The sequence below is a fragment of the Rattus norvegicus genome, chromosome 5, assembly GCF_021556685.1.
Source record: "Rattus norvegicus strain SHRSP/BbbUtx chromosome 5, alternate assembly SHRSP_T2T, whole genome shotgun sequence".
Classification (NCBI taxonomy): Eukaryota; Metazoa; Chordata; class Mammalia; order Rodentia; family Muridae; genus Rattus; species Rattus norvegicus.
Window position 1 is genome coordinate 144,133,399 of NC_141538.1, and position 14,840 is coordinate 144,148,238.

At 48.8% G+C, this 14,840-nt stretch overlaps 1 long non-coding RNA gene across 4 annotated transcripts; it reads left to right on the forward strand.

Annotated features, from left to right (window-relative positions):
- The first annotated feature begins 1,857 nt into the window (after positions 1 to 1,857).
- Positions 1,858 to 14,295, forward strand: LOC148006043 (uncharacterized). Of its 4 annotated transcripts, none has more exons than XR_015621126.1 (6): positions 1,858 to 2,039; positions 2,152 to 2,245; positions 10,371 to 10,573; positions 10,835 to 11,067; positions 12,001 to 12,078; positions 12,244 to 14,295. It is a non-coding gene; the product is annotated as an uncharacterized LOC148006043 (long non-coding RNA). The 4 variants fall into 4 exon arrangements; XR_015621124.1 differs by having other exon boundaries at positions 10,476 to 10,573; XR_015621123.1 differs by lacking the exon at positions 1,858 to 2,039 and having other exon boundaries at positions 2,043 to 2,245; positions 10,476 to 10,573.
- Positions 14,296 to 14,840: the final 545 nt, after the last annotated feature.

The following is a 14,840-nucleotide window of genomic DNA, read 5'->3' on the forward strand; positions in this document are numbered from 1 at the left end:
GAGGTAGTTGTTATGGAACTGGGTCTAGATGGAACTGAGAGCTTTATAGCGTCCTGACAGAAAATCTTTACTCACAAATGCATCCAAAAACACCCTAGTTCCCAGCCATAGAATCTTATGTATGTGATCTAATCTCTCTGGACCTCAGTTTTCCCTTCTGTAAAATAGGCAAAGCCCGGCCTCATAGGGCTATATAAAATAAGAGAGTAGATACCATGGTGAGAGTGTACGTGTTTGTGTTGTCTTAATACATGTTTTACTACTAGAGTAAGTACCTGAGGCAAACTAACTTTAGAAAGAAAACATGTTTACTTACTTCCGTTGGCTGCACCGAAAGTCCAAACAGCGTGGTATTGGTTCTGGTAAGGCCTCTCTTGTTGGCTTACCTCCTGCCAGGGGCTGGTGGGCAGCAGAGAGGAGAGATCACAGCTTGAAGTGGGATCCAGAGAGCAGCTTCAAGTGCAGGCTCACTCATAGCAACTCCCTCTTGGAAACAACTTTAATCCTTTCCAAGTGCAGCCCCCAATGACCTCAAACCCCATCCAGAGTCACAGTCCTGCAGTTCCTTCCTCCAGAGTCCCAGGATTACAGGCATGGGCCATGACACGCAGCAACCAACATCGGCTTTTGAGAGACCTGCACAAACTATTACCCAAACCTCTTCCCTCTATTCAAGGCTCCAGGCAAGAGCTGGTGTCCCCCTGGGTCCAGTTCCAGGAAGGCAGGTCTTTTCCCCCCTGGCCTCAGTTTCACCCTTTTTCCTGTGTGTTATCTCATATCAGCTGCAAAGGACTGAATGGCACCCTCCCTCCTCCCCCATATAAGAAATATGTTAAAGTCTGATTCCCTAGTACCTGTGAGTGTGGCATTATTTGAATGTGAGTTATGATTGTTGCTTTGTTTTTGTTTATTCTGTAAGTATATTTTGATTGTTTTATGTATGGGTGTCTGTCTGCATGTATATCTATGCACTGTAAGTATGTGTGATGCCCAGGGAGGCCAGAAGAGGCACTGGATCTCCTGGGACTGGAGCTACAGACAGTTGTAAGCTGCTATATGGGTGCTGAGGAAGGAAGCTGGATCCTCTGAGGAAGCAGCCAGTACTGTTAACCACTAAGCCATCTCTCCAGGCCTGTTTACTTTCCGTTTTGTAAGAGACTCTCTAAGTTGCCGGGGCTGGCTTTAAATTCACTCTATAGCCCAGATAGGTCTTAGCCTTTCAATCCTCCTGCCTCAGCATCTGGAGTGGCTGGGAAGACAGGCCAAGGAGGAGAGAGCAGTGTTGGACAGAAGGATCCAGAAGACATGATCTTGGAGACAAACCATGGCAGGGTGAGAAAGCTTGTACCGAGGAACTCCCTGACTCCACCCCATCCCATGGCTGTTCTAATAGAGCGGAGTGTGGCTGCTGAGAGAGGCCAGGTAGGGGCCAGGGACTCCAGAAGGACCAGATGGCTGGTCTAGACAGTGAGGAGAATGGAGCGGGCAAAAGGGTCCTGGATGGTGATGCTTCTATCAGGCGGGGGCAGTGGGGGCAGGATGAGGGCAGGGGAGGCACTCTGCCAGTCTGGGCTCGTTGGTGTGTTCTGCGATCGCTCTCTGACTGTCAGACTGTGTGTCCTGGTTTCTGAAAGGAAAAATATGTCACCTGCTGTATCAGTTAGGGTCTCAGTGGGAAACAGATGGCACACTCAAATTGGGTGATTTAAGGAGAGCTAGTGAGAGGTCTATTTACAAAGGTGTGGGCAGGGTGTACGGAGCTGGAGCTGCGTCAACAGCGAGGCTCCCTCGGGCTTGTGGAGAGCTGGAGGGAGCTGTTACTACGTTATCTCACTAGAGCTGAAGAGACTGAGAGGAACCACGAGAGCGCCTGGTGGCTGATGGAGACCTTTGTTCAGCCAACAGGGATGAACACCAGAAATAAACAAACATCCAGCCGTGTTCTCCTCCCTCCCTTCAATCTCCTGCTGGCCTCCCATTGGCTGAACACCCACAGGAAGCCAGAAGGCAACAGAGCCCATAGTTATGGGTCCCTGCAGGTCAGCACAGGAAACAGAATGGGCTGGACTAAGCCAGAGAGTGGATCTGGAAGGGGCAAACACAAGACTAGAACAGAGAATGCAGCCCCACTGTGGGGATTTTTTCTTGCAGACACTGCCTTACCAGTAAAGAAGAGAAGACTCATGGGGGCCACCGGAAGGCTCAGCCATCTGAGGCAGATTCCTGTATACGTCAGGAAGGGAAGGTATGATGTGGGGAACTAGAAACACTTCTCATGGGCGTCACAGATTCCCCCATTCTGCTCCCTGCCAACGCCTGATTCCTCTCTGGCAGCAAAGTGGCAGTACTCCTGGTTAGAAAGGAGGTTGGCGATAAGCTTGTGTGATTATGAGGGAAAGAGAGGGTGGGAGTCGGGGAGAAAGAGAACACAGCAGTGGGTGAGAGCCTCCCAGGCTCTAGGGACAGCTGGGTAACCAGGCAGATAGACTAAGAACTCCCCACACCCGCTGACCCCAACCCTCCTTCGCGTCCCATCAAGTCCAATTGAGTCAAAGGTGTTGATAGATCTCTGGGAAAGATAGATGGAGTAATCAGAGTAAATGAAATTAACATGCACAGGGTAATCAACACTCATTAAGCCAATTTAGTCAAGTGATGACCTCAGTCAGCTTTTATTTAATCATATACTTAAATGTCAAATCAATATGCAAATCTCACCCAGGCCTTTTCCAATTATAACCCATTAAAACTTTCAAGTAAATCAATGCAGCCAGGCAGGGTGGAAGGGCGCGGTGAAAAGAACCCAGTAGCCCAGCCGATTGGACAGTGGGCCTTTATCATGCATAGTTCTTATCCCAGCTCCATCATGAAGCATGCAGATTACCTTCTCCAGGTCTGCCTCTCTCTCCCCCGCCATGGTATTAAAGGAAAACAGAGTACTGCCTTATCTCCTAAAAGCCTCCTCATCAAGACCGTCCCGTCGCTGCTGCAGGGTGCTCAGTGCTCCGCATATACAGTGATATTGTGTCTGGTGTCCCCACTGGACCTATCCCAACCTCCTGTGAGGTAGACATTCATGGCCCAGCTCACAGATAACCAAAGGAAGCTGAGGGCAGCCCAGGGAGCAGGGTATGGTGACTCAGGCCAGTAATCCCAGCAACTAAGGCAGGAGGATTGCAATTTCAAGACTTGGCTGGACCCCAGAGTGACTTCAAGGCTAGCTTAGGCAACCTAGTGAGACCCTGTCTCAAAATAAAAAGTAAAAAGAGGCTGAAGAGTGTGGCTCAGTGGTAGAGGTCTTGCCTAACATGTCTGAAGCCCCAGATCCACCCCCAGGCCACAGAAGAGAACCACATCTGCAGTGATGTCATGTTGACCAGAGATCAACACTACTGGTTATAAAAGGTGCAGGGTCAGAGCAGGTGGTTACTATCCCCGAAGCTGCATAGCAAGTGAATGGAGAGTTTAGGAATAAGCACCAGATCTTCCTGAATCAAAGACCTCAAAGCCCATAGGTCATGTGTGTCCAGGGGAACCCAAGGACGCATTCACATAAGCCCTTTCCCGCCATCCAGTGTCCTGGGGACAGGAGCCTGCTTCCTGGAGCCCAGGCCCAGATTCTGCTGGCACAGCAAAAGTAAAAAGACCTCTTGGACCCTGCTTCCCAGGCAGCCAGGAGCTGTCAGGTGAATCCTAGAAGTTTCTGCATACTATAGTATCTGACCCAGATTGGATATGTGTCCCTGGAGAAATGCACGGTAATTGACTTGCATATGGCACTGTGGCATCAGGTAAGCCGGCTGATGGGAAATGACTGGGCCTATCAGTGACCATCGGTGTGAAAGAACCACTGCTGACAGCTTTGATGGTTTTAAGGCCGCCTGCGCACCCCTGATTACCCGCAAGGGGTTGGAGCTAGGAGGCCCCAGAATGAGTGAGGCATGAACCTACATATCAGTGGCCCTGGCCCGGGGCTGTAACCTTCAGCCATGAAAAGGTCCTTGCCCATTGTCCCAGGTAAGTCAGAGACAGCATGGGCGGAGCCTGATCCTGGCCACAGAGTGCCCACAGAGACCCACTGAGCAAGGTGACAATGAGGGCTGGTCTGCCTGGCACTTTCCAGGGTTCATCCCTGAAAGCCTGTGAATCAAGAACCCTTCCATTCTAGGTAAAAACCAGATGGCTGGCCCTCTAGAGATGAGCTGGAGCTGGGCTTGGATGAGAACGGCAGCCTTCCATCTTCCACAGGGAGCTCATGCCTCGGCGTGGTACTCCTGAGGGTTCATGGCCTAAAGGTAGAAAAGAGAGAAAGGAATAGCAAGAAAGAAAGGAAGCTGGACGGAGACAATGGTCAGCTAGGGCTTACAGGCTCACTGAGCTGGGACCTCTGGGACATGCTATCTATCTCATGTCATCTTTTTTAGCTTTTATTTATATATATATATATATATATATATATATATATATATATATATATATATGCCCTTTGCCTACCTGTAAGGATGGGTACCACATCCATGCCCAGTGCCACAGAGATCAGAGGAAGGCATTTGGATCAGCTAGATCTGCAGTGAGCTGCTATGTGGGTGCCGGAAACCAAACCAGGGTCCTCTGGCCTCTCTCCAGCACCCTCATCTAATCTTTGAACAGCCTCAGCAGTGAGGGGCTGCTGAGATCTTATATGCCAATAAGAAGTCAGAGCTGAGGTAGGCAGGATGATGGAGTGGTGAGAATATGGTTTCTGGACAGGCTTCCCTGTAAGGAAGAAAGAGGAGGGGCATCTAGAGGCCTGGCTGTGCCAGGACAAGCCAAAACAAACCACAGGTGACTATCCCATGGGGAAAGGTGGCTTTGAAAGCAGTTTCTTCATAGACTGCTGCCAGCTTTCGGCCAGGGCTTTGGAGGGGAATGGGAGAGACAGCCAACACCTGGGGAGTCCTAGCGGGGCAGCAATAAGAAAGCCTGAGGTTCCCATGGCGGTTACCAGTGTGGTGGGATCAAAGGCGGGTCATTTTGGTACACTTTTCAAACTGTTTTACAAAGTGAAGACTTTGTGCTTGCTGGTAGGTTTCCCACCCCTCCTCTCTCCAGGATTCCCTAGACTTTCTTGCCTTCCTGTTGGGAATTCTCTGGGGTCTGCTTTGTCCCTTCCTGGCAGGGCCAGCTCCCTCAGTGCCTCTTGCTTCTGCTTCCCCTGGAGTGACTTACTGGAAAGTCTGTCCAGAAAAACAGCACCGGCTGGGGCAGAGTTACAGCCCCATGGGAACCATCAAAGCTCCGAGTTGCCGGGCTGCCAAAAAAAGCCAATGGGATTGGATCACAAAGAAGAAAAGCCAGGCATACATCTCCAGACGCTGGAGGAAAATTCTCATAAGGCATGCAAAACAGTCCAAGAAATCCTGGAGAGCCAGATGTGGGGAGGGGTGGGGATGGGAGTGGGGATGGGGGTGGGGCAACCTGCCAGCAGGTGTCTCCCTTTTGTGAATAGGAAAGGTGCAGGTTGGGGAGCAATTAATTTCCCAGGGTTCAAACCACACTCGTGAGATACCCTCTCAGTCCTCTTTCTGCCCAAGGATCCTACGAAGATTTAAAGCAATCTCTCAGCCTTCCAGTAGACAAGAGCTCAAAAGAGGCTGGCCGCAGGTGGTTCAGACACAGTGGCCAATGGCTTGGTAGAAGGAACATCGAGATTTGCTGAGAGTCTCCGTCCTGGGTATTCCTGGCCATGTCAGACAGAGGAAGTAGATGAGCAAAGGCTACAGGATGCTAACCTCCTATGCTCAGCCCTTGGCCCACCCAGACCTCGGACATTCTTCTGATGCTGTGAAACATCTTCTACATGCCGGGCATGCCTCCTAGCTCTGGCCCACAACCATGCAAAGGGAGAGAGCTAAGGCCACTGTCCTGGTATTAGTTTGACCTCTACCCACCCACCTGCCAGCCTTCCCCTCTCCACACCACTCTCAGCAGGCGCCATGCATTTAAATGTTCCTGGTTCACTGAGGCCTCTGAGTTTGTGTCTCCAGCTGAGACCTCACCCCTGCTGCCTGTCCCATACTCTCAATGACCTCCCTCGAGTCTGCTTGTGGATTTCTAACAAGTATCTGACCCAGCATCCCTGAAGCAAAATGAGTCCATACTATAGCCCTCTGCGAAGGCTCACCGCTCACCCGCTTCCGGGGAAAATCCTGGAAGTGAAGCTGTTCTCCCTTCACTCCACGTAAGCATGCTCACACAGTCCAGTCCATTGCCAAGGCCTTTTGGTCTCAATGGTGGAAAAAAAGGGGATAGAGAGCTCATATTCCAAATAGACCAGCTCTTCCAGCCATTCACCTGCTCAACCCACCGTGTGTTCCAGGATAGCCTTGAGTTTAGAGCTACCCTTTGGCTTCAGCCCCTGAGTGCTGTGATTACGGGCCACGGACCATCATGCCTGGCTCTAATTGTTTTTTTTTTTTTTTTGGTTCTATTTTTCGGAGCTGGGGACCGAACCCAGGGCCTTGCGCTTCCTAGGCAAGCGCTCTACCACTGAGCTAAATCCCCAACCCCTCTAATTGTTTTAACAGTCTATCAGACTGTTTCAGAACCATCAACAAACCCAGCTAGTATCTCCATCCTTGGAAAAAAACACCTACAGGACACCTGACCCTCTCCCTGCTCCCCCACAACCACCATCTTTAAAGGACTTGCCTCTTCTCTCATTTTCTCTGTTCCATTGCCCCCAGGACCCCAGCAGTCAGTACAGCTCTGTCTCAGTGTGATTCAAAACTGTTCTGTGGCCAGATCTAAGCTCTACTCAATGTCCTGGATCTCCCTTGGGTCTCTGGATAGCTGTGGCCCTCCTTGGTTCTCTTGTGTCTTTTGAGCCACCCCTTCTCTATCTCTTTCTCTAATTGAGATATTAACTTTTTATTGCTACATAACAAACCGCCCCAAGGCTGCAGGGCTCAGAATCACTGTCATCGTAGTATATGCGTCTGTGTGTTGGTTAAGATTAGTTGGGCTTGAGCTGGTCACTCATGGTCTGGGGGAAACCCACTCATGGTCTGGGCACATCTTCATCTCAGAATGTGTGAGGTCTCTCAAGACTCAGGCTCAGAACTGACACACAGTTAATTTACACAATTGGTATCCCAGACAATATGTGCAACTGAACTAGTATCTTAAAGTTGGGAAAACATACTGAGACCTTGGTGGAAAGATCTACAAGTCACCTAGCAACAAGTCTGGGGCAGACCTGAGATTTTAAGCCATTCATGTAACTCACTAGAATAGCTTCCCATTCTCTGTGGGGTTAATTATTATCGCAACCTTCTCACAGGAAGTGCCCTGGCTGCAGCCACCTTTCCTGCCTCTTCTCTGCGGCTCTGAGCCTCTGCTCACTAGCTTACCAAGCTAGCCAAATGTTTCCTCTCACTTCACAGACCAGGTTTGCCTCTGCACAAACCTCCTCTTTGGTCCCAAGGCCATTTCACTTCATTAACATTCTTTAAGATCTAGCTCTTAAAGAACTCCCTAGGGAGCTTTCCAAGTCGCTCCTACAACCCAGCGGGGTGGGTCACTGACTAAGCTAGGGTTTCTATTCCTGAACAAACATCATGACCAAGAAGCAAGGTGGGGAGGAAAGGGTTTATTCAGTTTACTTCCACATTGCTGTTCATCACCAAAGGAGTCAGGACTGGAACTCAAGCAGGTCAGGAAGCAGGAGCTGATGCAGAGGCCATGGGGGGATGTTACTTACTGGCTTGCTTCCCCTGGTGTGCTCAGCTTGCTCTCTTATAGAACCCAAGACCACCAGCCCAGAAACGGCACCACCCACAATGGGCTGGGTCCTCCCCTCTTGATCACTAGTTGAGAAAATGCCTTACAGCTGGGTCTCATGGAGGCATTTCCTCAACTGAGGCTCCTTTTTCTGCGATAACTCCAGCTTGTATCAAATTGACACACAAAACCAGCCAGTACAGTCACATCCTCACAAAAAATGTCCATTTGTTAACAGCTGGTGAAGTGCCCGAGGGCAGTAATTTTGTACGACATTGCCACTGTGAGAACCTGGGTACTTAGTGACTGTGTCGGTTTGAATGAAAATGGCTCCCACAGACTCAGAGGGAGTGGCATTATTGGAGGCGTGGCCTTGTTGAAGGAAGTGTGTCACTGGGAGTGGATTTCAGCTGCTCAACCCCAGGCCCACTGTCTCTCTCTCTCTCTCTCTTTCTCTCTCTCTCTCTCTCTCTCTCTCTCTCTCTCTCTCTCTCTCTCTCTCTCTCTCTCTGCCTGCTGCCTGCACATCCAGATGTAGAAGTCTCAGCTATTTCTCCAGCACTATGTCTGCCTGCTTGCTGCTGTGCTTCCTGCCATGGCGACTGAACCTCTAAAACTGCAAGCAAGCCCGTATTCAATGTTCTCTTTCATAGGAGTTGCCATGGTCATGGCGTCTCTTCACAGCAATAAAATCCTAATTAAGACAGACATTGATAGCAGGAGTGAGGTATTGCTATAATAGGCCAGACCATGATTTTTTTTTATTTTATTTTATTTTATCTTATTTTATTTTTGAGAGATGTGGACTTTAGAGCTTTGGATTAGGAAAGCAGTAGAATGATCTAATGGGGGCTTAATGGCCCATCCCAGTAGGAACATGGAAGACAGCGGTACTGAGGGTGATTTGAACTCTGGGGATCCAGGTCAAGAGGTTTCAGAGGAGAAGAATCTTAGTATGTGGCCTAAAGACTGCTCTTGTGATAGTTTGGCCAAGAATGTGGCTGATTTTTTTTTTTTTTCTTTTTGCTCTTGCCTGAAGAGTCTGCCTGAGGCTAAATTGAAGAAGAGTTTTGGATTAATTACAAAGTTGGCAGAGAAAATCTCAGAACAGCCTAGTATCGACTCTGTCGTGTGGTTATTAATGTTCACTCTTATGAAGATCTATAATGAAAAGGAGCAAGCTGGGCAAGGGAAGATACAAAATGTACAGCTTGAGGGAAAAGGGGGATGGGGAGACCAGGAGATGAAATGGAGCTAAATCCTGTGTTCAAGGAGATAAACAGACTTAAAAAAAAAAAGCCTGGGGCTGGAGAGATGGCTCAATGGTTAAGAGCACTGAAATGAGATCTGATGCCCTCTTCTGGTGTGTCCGAAGAGAGCTACAGTGTACTTATATAGAATAAATAAATAAATAAATAAATAAATCTTTAAACAATTTTTTTAAAGCCTGATATAAAATGGAACAAAGGAAATGGAGACCTGATGGCAAGACCCAACCCAGCTAAGCTTCCAGTCTGTGAAAAGGAATTAAAGAAAATTTAGGGTTAGGTAGTACCCACCTTTAATCCAGCACTGTAGAGGCAGAGGCAGAGGCAGAGGCAGAGGCAGAGGCAGAGGCAGAGGCAGAGGCAGAGGCAGAGGCAGAGGCAGAGGCAGAGGCAGAGGCAGAGGCAGAGGCAGAGGCAGAGGCAGAGGCAGAGGCAGAGGCAGAGGCAGAGGCAGAGGCAAAGGCAAGCAGATCTCTGCATTTGAGGACAGCTTGGTCTGTAAAGCAAATACCAGGACAGGACAGCCAAGTTTAGCCAGTGAAGGAAACCATCAAAAACAGAAAGATGGTAAAAAAAGAAATATGTATTTGAACAAGGGTGCCATGTTCTAGTCCCAGAAAGCAGGAGAATTTAGCAGTTTCAGGTACATGGTTCTGGATTTAGAGGCAGGGATACAAGAAAGGGGTTATAGAATCTCCTTCTGCAAGTAAGAAAAGCCAGTGAGGCCAGGTGTGTGTCAGGGGTGTCCAGCATGGAGGCCTAGAGAGACCATCATGTGAAGCTGGGGAGATGAAGCCTGGATTGCCTTGGAGAACCCGAGATGTTGGAGATGTCAGAGGCATGCGATACCTGCTGTGAATAGCTGTTAACAGGGAGTGGAACCAGCCCCAGAGAAAGAAGTGTGTTGCCGTCAACACAGCTGAAAGGAGTTGGAGATTTGAAAAGTGCTTTGACATCAGACATGGAGATGCACGGTTTGGAGTTTGCTCAGCTGGTTTTCAGTCTTGCCTTGATCCAGTATTTCCTCACTGTTCTCCTCCCTGCCTAGGAATGGTAATGTATATCCTGTGATGTTGTATGTTGGGAGTATGTGATCTGTTTTTTCATTTTGATTTTTTTTAATAGAAGATTACAGTTAAGAGATTGCATGAGACATGGCAGAAATTGTGGACTTTTAAACAGAGTTGAGACTGTAATAGGCTACAAGGATGTTTGAAGTTGGACTAAATGCATTTCAAATTATTATATGGCTTCAACCTATGGCAGGCAGGAAGTGGAATGTGGTAGTTTGAATGAAAATGCCCACCCCCCATAGACTCACAGGGAGTGGCATTATTGCAGGAGAAGGTGTGACCTTGTTGGAGGAAGTGTGTCATGGTGGCAGACTTTAAGGTCTCAGATGTTCAAGCCAAGCCCAGTGTCACTCTCTCTTCCTGCTGCCTTCAGATCTGGTTGTAGAACTCTCAGCTCCTCGCTAGCACCATGTCTGCCTGCATGCCACCAGGCTTCCCTCCATGACCTTAACGAGCCAACCGTCTGAAACTGTAAGTTAGCCCCAATTAAATGTTTTCCTTTTTTAAGAGTTGCCCTGGTCACTCAGAGTCTCGTCCCAGCAACAAAACCCTAAACAGACTATGACTTAAAGCATTAACGTGCTTGCTACAGTTCTGAGGCCAGAAGTTCAGTCAGTCCCACCAGGCTAAGGGGAAGTACATCAGGCTAGTTCCTCCTGGAACCTCCCAAAAGAAGTTCTGTTTCTTGACCTTCTCAGCATCTAATGGCTGTGTGCATTCCTTGGTGTGCAGACCCCTCTTCCGAGGCCAAAGAACTCTGGTGTCATTCATTCTGCTTGCTTCGCTCGCCTCCTCTGTGCCAAAGCTCCTGCCACCTTCACCTCCAAGAAGCCTGTGAAGACATTGATTGGTTTTATCTGACCAGGCTGAGAGGCACCCCCTCCCCTCTACTCTCAAGATCCTTTAAGTGGTCGGCATGGTCTACACTGCCATCTAAGGGAAGAGACACAGGTGCTGAGATTCAGGTGAGGATCAAGCTTTCAGGAATGTCCTCCAACCTGACACAGGAAGTTTCCAGGCTTGCTCGAGTGATCCACCTGGATCGGGACTCGGTGCACAGAGTGCTTGATGCACTTAATGAATGAAAACAATGGATGGAGAACAGAACAAGTGTTGGGGCTCCATCAGAGGCCCAGGGTCCGCAGCAGGCCAGCTATGAGGTCAGCCGTGAAAACTGAGGCTCCCGAGACTCCTTCCCCTCCACTCACCATGACAGAGAATATTCTCTGTAATAAATAAGAGATCAAACCAGGCAAGTCTGTGCAACTCGGGAGTCAGGCTGCTGGAGCTAAAAGGGAAAGGCCTCCTCCTGGGGACTAGGGACTGAATATGGAGGGTTAACAACCCCTCCTCCCAACCCACACACCTCCTGCCACCTTTACCCAGCTGCACACACAACAAGGTGCTGTTTCCCAGTGAGCACTCTCCCAGTCCTGCTGGTCATCCATCAGAGAACCCCAGATGCTACTCTGGGGTAGTTAACAGAAATCTAGTCACCAGCCCCTGAGCTGCCCTTAGTATGCTAGCCACATACTGAGTACTGAAATATCCTGTCTCATGTGCCCTTTTCACTGTAGGGCTGTCCCTTGAGCTCTCTTGACCCTGGGCTTATGTACCCCTGGGGCTTCTGCAGCCACAACCCTTCTCAAATACTGCAGAGAAGTCAATACCCAGAAGGTGGCTGGAGTGGCCACTGGGGGGTAGTGGGTGACCCAAACTGTAGAGCATTTGGTAGGTGGTGGAAGGGACCAGGTTGCAGCCAGGTAAGGACCGCATGGGAGGTGAGACTCCTTCGATAGAACCGAAGCAACAAGAACGGCAATGGCTTCTGCTTCCAGCTGTCATTGTGCCAGGCTGCTGTGTGCATAGCAAGCATGAACTCCTTCCATCCATCTCAGGCACTGGGGAGGTGAAGATTATTAAGCTACTCTACGGGTGAAGAAGTCAAGGCACAGAGAAGAAAGAAACTTGCCAAGGTGAGCAGCTGCAAAGGCGGGATTTGAATGAACTGTGTCTAGACTATTACTTCTAAAAATTTGACTCCAAGAGAAAGTAAGAAAATGGGGGTGGGGGGTGATGGGCTACATTCATGGCTCTCATGGGTGGGGATATAGTTTCCTAAGAATGTGTTATATACACAGGAGTCCCTCCACGTACAGTGGGAATTTCAGCCTGTCATAGGTGGACATGATCAGAGGCCAAAAACGGATCTTATACAGGAACGCACCTGTCCTGCTGAGTGTCACAGCTCGGGATGCAGACACTGCAGAACATCAGCTGTCTTCCCTCATGAGTGTGTGGCTGCCTGACGCTGTGCTCACTGCTGCTCGCTGGTATGAAGGAAGAAAAGCGTGCTGCAAACTGCTAGGTGGAGAAAATCAAGATTCTCTACAGAAGTGTGGCTGCTACTGACTGAGAATCGCTTTTGCACCACCGTTAAGTTAATAGTCAGAAGTTGAACCATTGTAGGTCAAAGGCTGCCTATAAGATGTGCAGGGGGCGCGGGGCTCAGGTGACAGAGAGGAGAATCCTGGATCTGGAGGATAGACAAGCCCAGAAGAGAGAGAGAAGGGGATGGTATGCTGGTTAGCTGACCTGAGGACAAGTACCAAGCTGGATGCAGATGGGGTCAAATGATTTCTACAAGTTGCTTGGTATGTCCTCCCAGCAAACCATGAAATGGGTGTAGACAAAGCAGTCAGGTGTGTGCTGTGTGATGCTGTACCTGGGGAGACAAGAACAGATATCTACTGTCGAGGGCTCAACAACAGACCAAAATAATAATACCACCAAACTGGTAAACTCTTGAGTATATTAGAGTCACTTTCCAAAGTATGGGAAAGAGGTTACTCATAGGAGCATGGAAGATGCATAAACAGATGCATCATTAAAAGACCACCCCAGTCTGGGTGACAGACTGTGAAAGCTGCAACCCTCTGCACAACCTACAGACAGCTCAACAGGAAGAAGATCTCCTCTTCTCAGCAGTCTTTACTACTTATATAACTTTGTGAAGGGTGGGGACTTGTGCTAAGTTTCAGGGACTTCCTAAACCTTGTGGACTGTTTATTTCCTGAGCCTTAAGGAGCCTTCCTTACAACTTCATGAGTCTTAGGGAGCTTCCCTCTGGAATGAAATATTCAATTCAGAGGAAATTGCTACACAATGATGTGGTGAGGTCATGTGACTGTCCAAGGATCCAGAAGTAGTGCCAGAGCTGAAACCCAAACCTGCTTGTTCCACAGGTCCATGTCAGACCCTATGTAAAGGGGATGGGTACAAGGGTCTCAGAAATAGCTCTGTCCCCCCGGAGCTTACAGCCCAAGGACATGCAACATGGAGGAACTGCCTTACCAGCAAGAGGTAGAATCATGTGACTGTGCCATTCACATAGCAGGGCCACCTCACACACGGTGCCTTCTATAAAGCACCTTCTGCTCATTATCTGTCAAACCATCTGTCTTAGGGTTTCAATTGTTTTGACAAAACACCATTACCAAAAAGCAAGTTGTGAAAAAAAGGGTTTATTTAGCTTAAACTTCCATATTACTGTTCGTCCTCAAAAGAAATCAGGATAGGAACTCAAACAGGACAGGAACCTAGACACAGGAGCTGATACAGAGGCCATGGAGGGATGCTGCTTACTGGCTTGCTCCCCATGGCTTGCTCAGCCTGCTTTCTTATGGAACCAGGACTTCCAGCCCAAGGACAGCACTACCCATAATGGGCTGGGCTCTCCCCCATCAATCACTAATTGTTAAAATGCCTTACAGCCGGATCATATGGAGGCAACCTCTCAACTGAGGTTCCCTCCTTTCAGAGGACTCTAGTTCGAAATATAAGACTAGCCAATACACCCAAGGCCAAGCAGCCCCAGAGCAAGGGGTGGAATTCAAACCTGACTGTTAGGTTCTCGTTCTCACTAGCTCCAGGACTTCCCTTCTGCCTGGGGGAGAGGGGGGAGGAGTGAAAGATCCCAGATTGTGGACCAGAGATCCACTAAGGTGGCAAATCTTAGGGGATGTCTCAGTTTTGTTTTGGTTTTAGAGACAGTGTCTTGGTATATAGCCCAGGCTGGCTTTGAACTCAGTCCTCCTGCCTCAGTCTCCCAACTGCTAGAATTACAATCAAACCACATCGTCTAGCTTTGTTCTGCTAATCTCTTTTTCAAAAAAAAAAATTTATAAGTATGAGTGTTTGTTCTCATGTCTGGGTATCAGATGTGCTGGATGGTTTTGTTTCAACCTGACACAAGCTAAAGTCATCTGAGAGGAGAGGAACCACAATTATGAAAACACCTTCATAATATTGGGTTGTAGGCAAACCTGTAGGGCATTTTCTTAATCAGTGGCTAATAGGAGAGGGTCCAGTCAATTTCAAGTGATGCCATCCCTAAACTGGTGGCCCTGGGTTCTGTAAGAAAGCAGGCTGAACAAGCCCTGAGGAGCAAGTCAGTAGGCAGCACTCCTCCAAGGTCTCTGCATCAGCTCCTGCCTCCTATTTGAGTTCCGGCCCTGACTTCCCTCAGCAATGGACTTTTTCCTGGAAGTATAAGCTGAAATAAACCCTTCCCTCCCCAAGTTGCTTTGGCCGTGGTGTTCCATCACAGCAATAGTAGCCGAACTAGGACACCATGTATATGCCTAGTACCCTCGAAAACCAGTAGAGAGCATCAGATTCCCAGAAACTAGAGTAACAGATGGTTATGGCTACCATGTGGGTGGTGGGACACAAACCT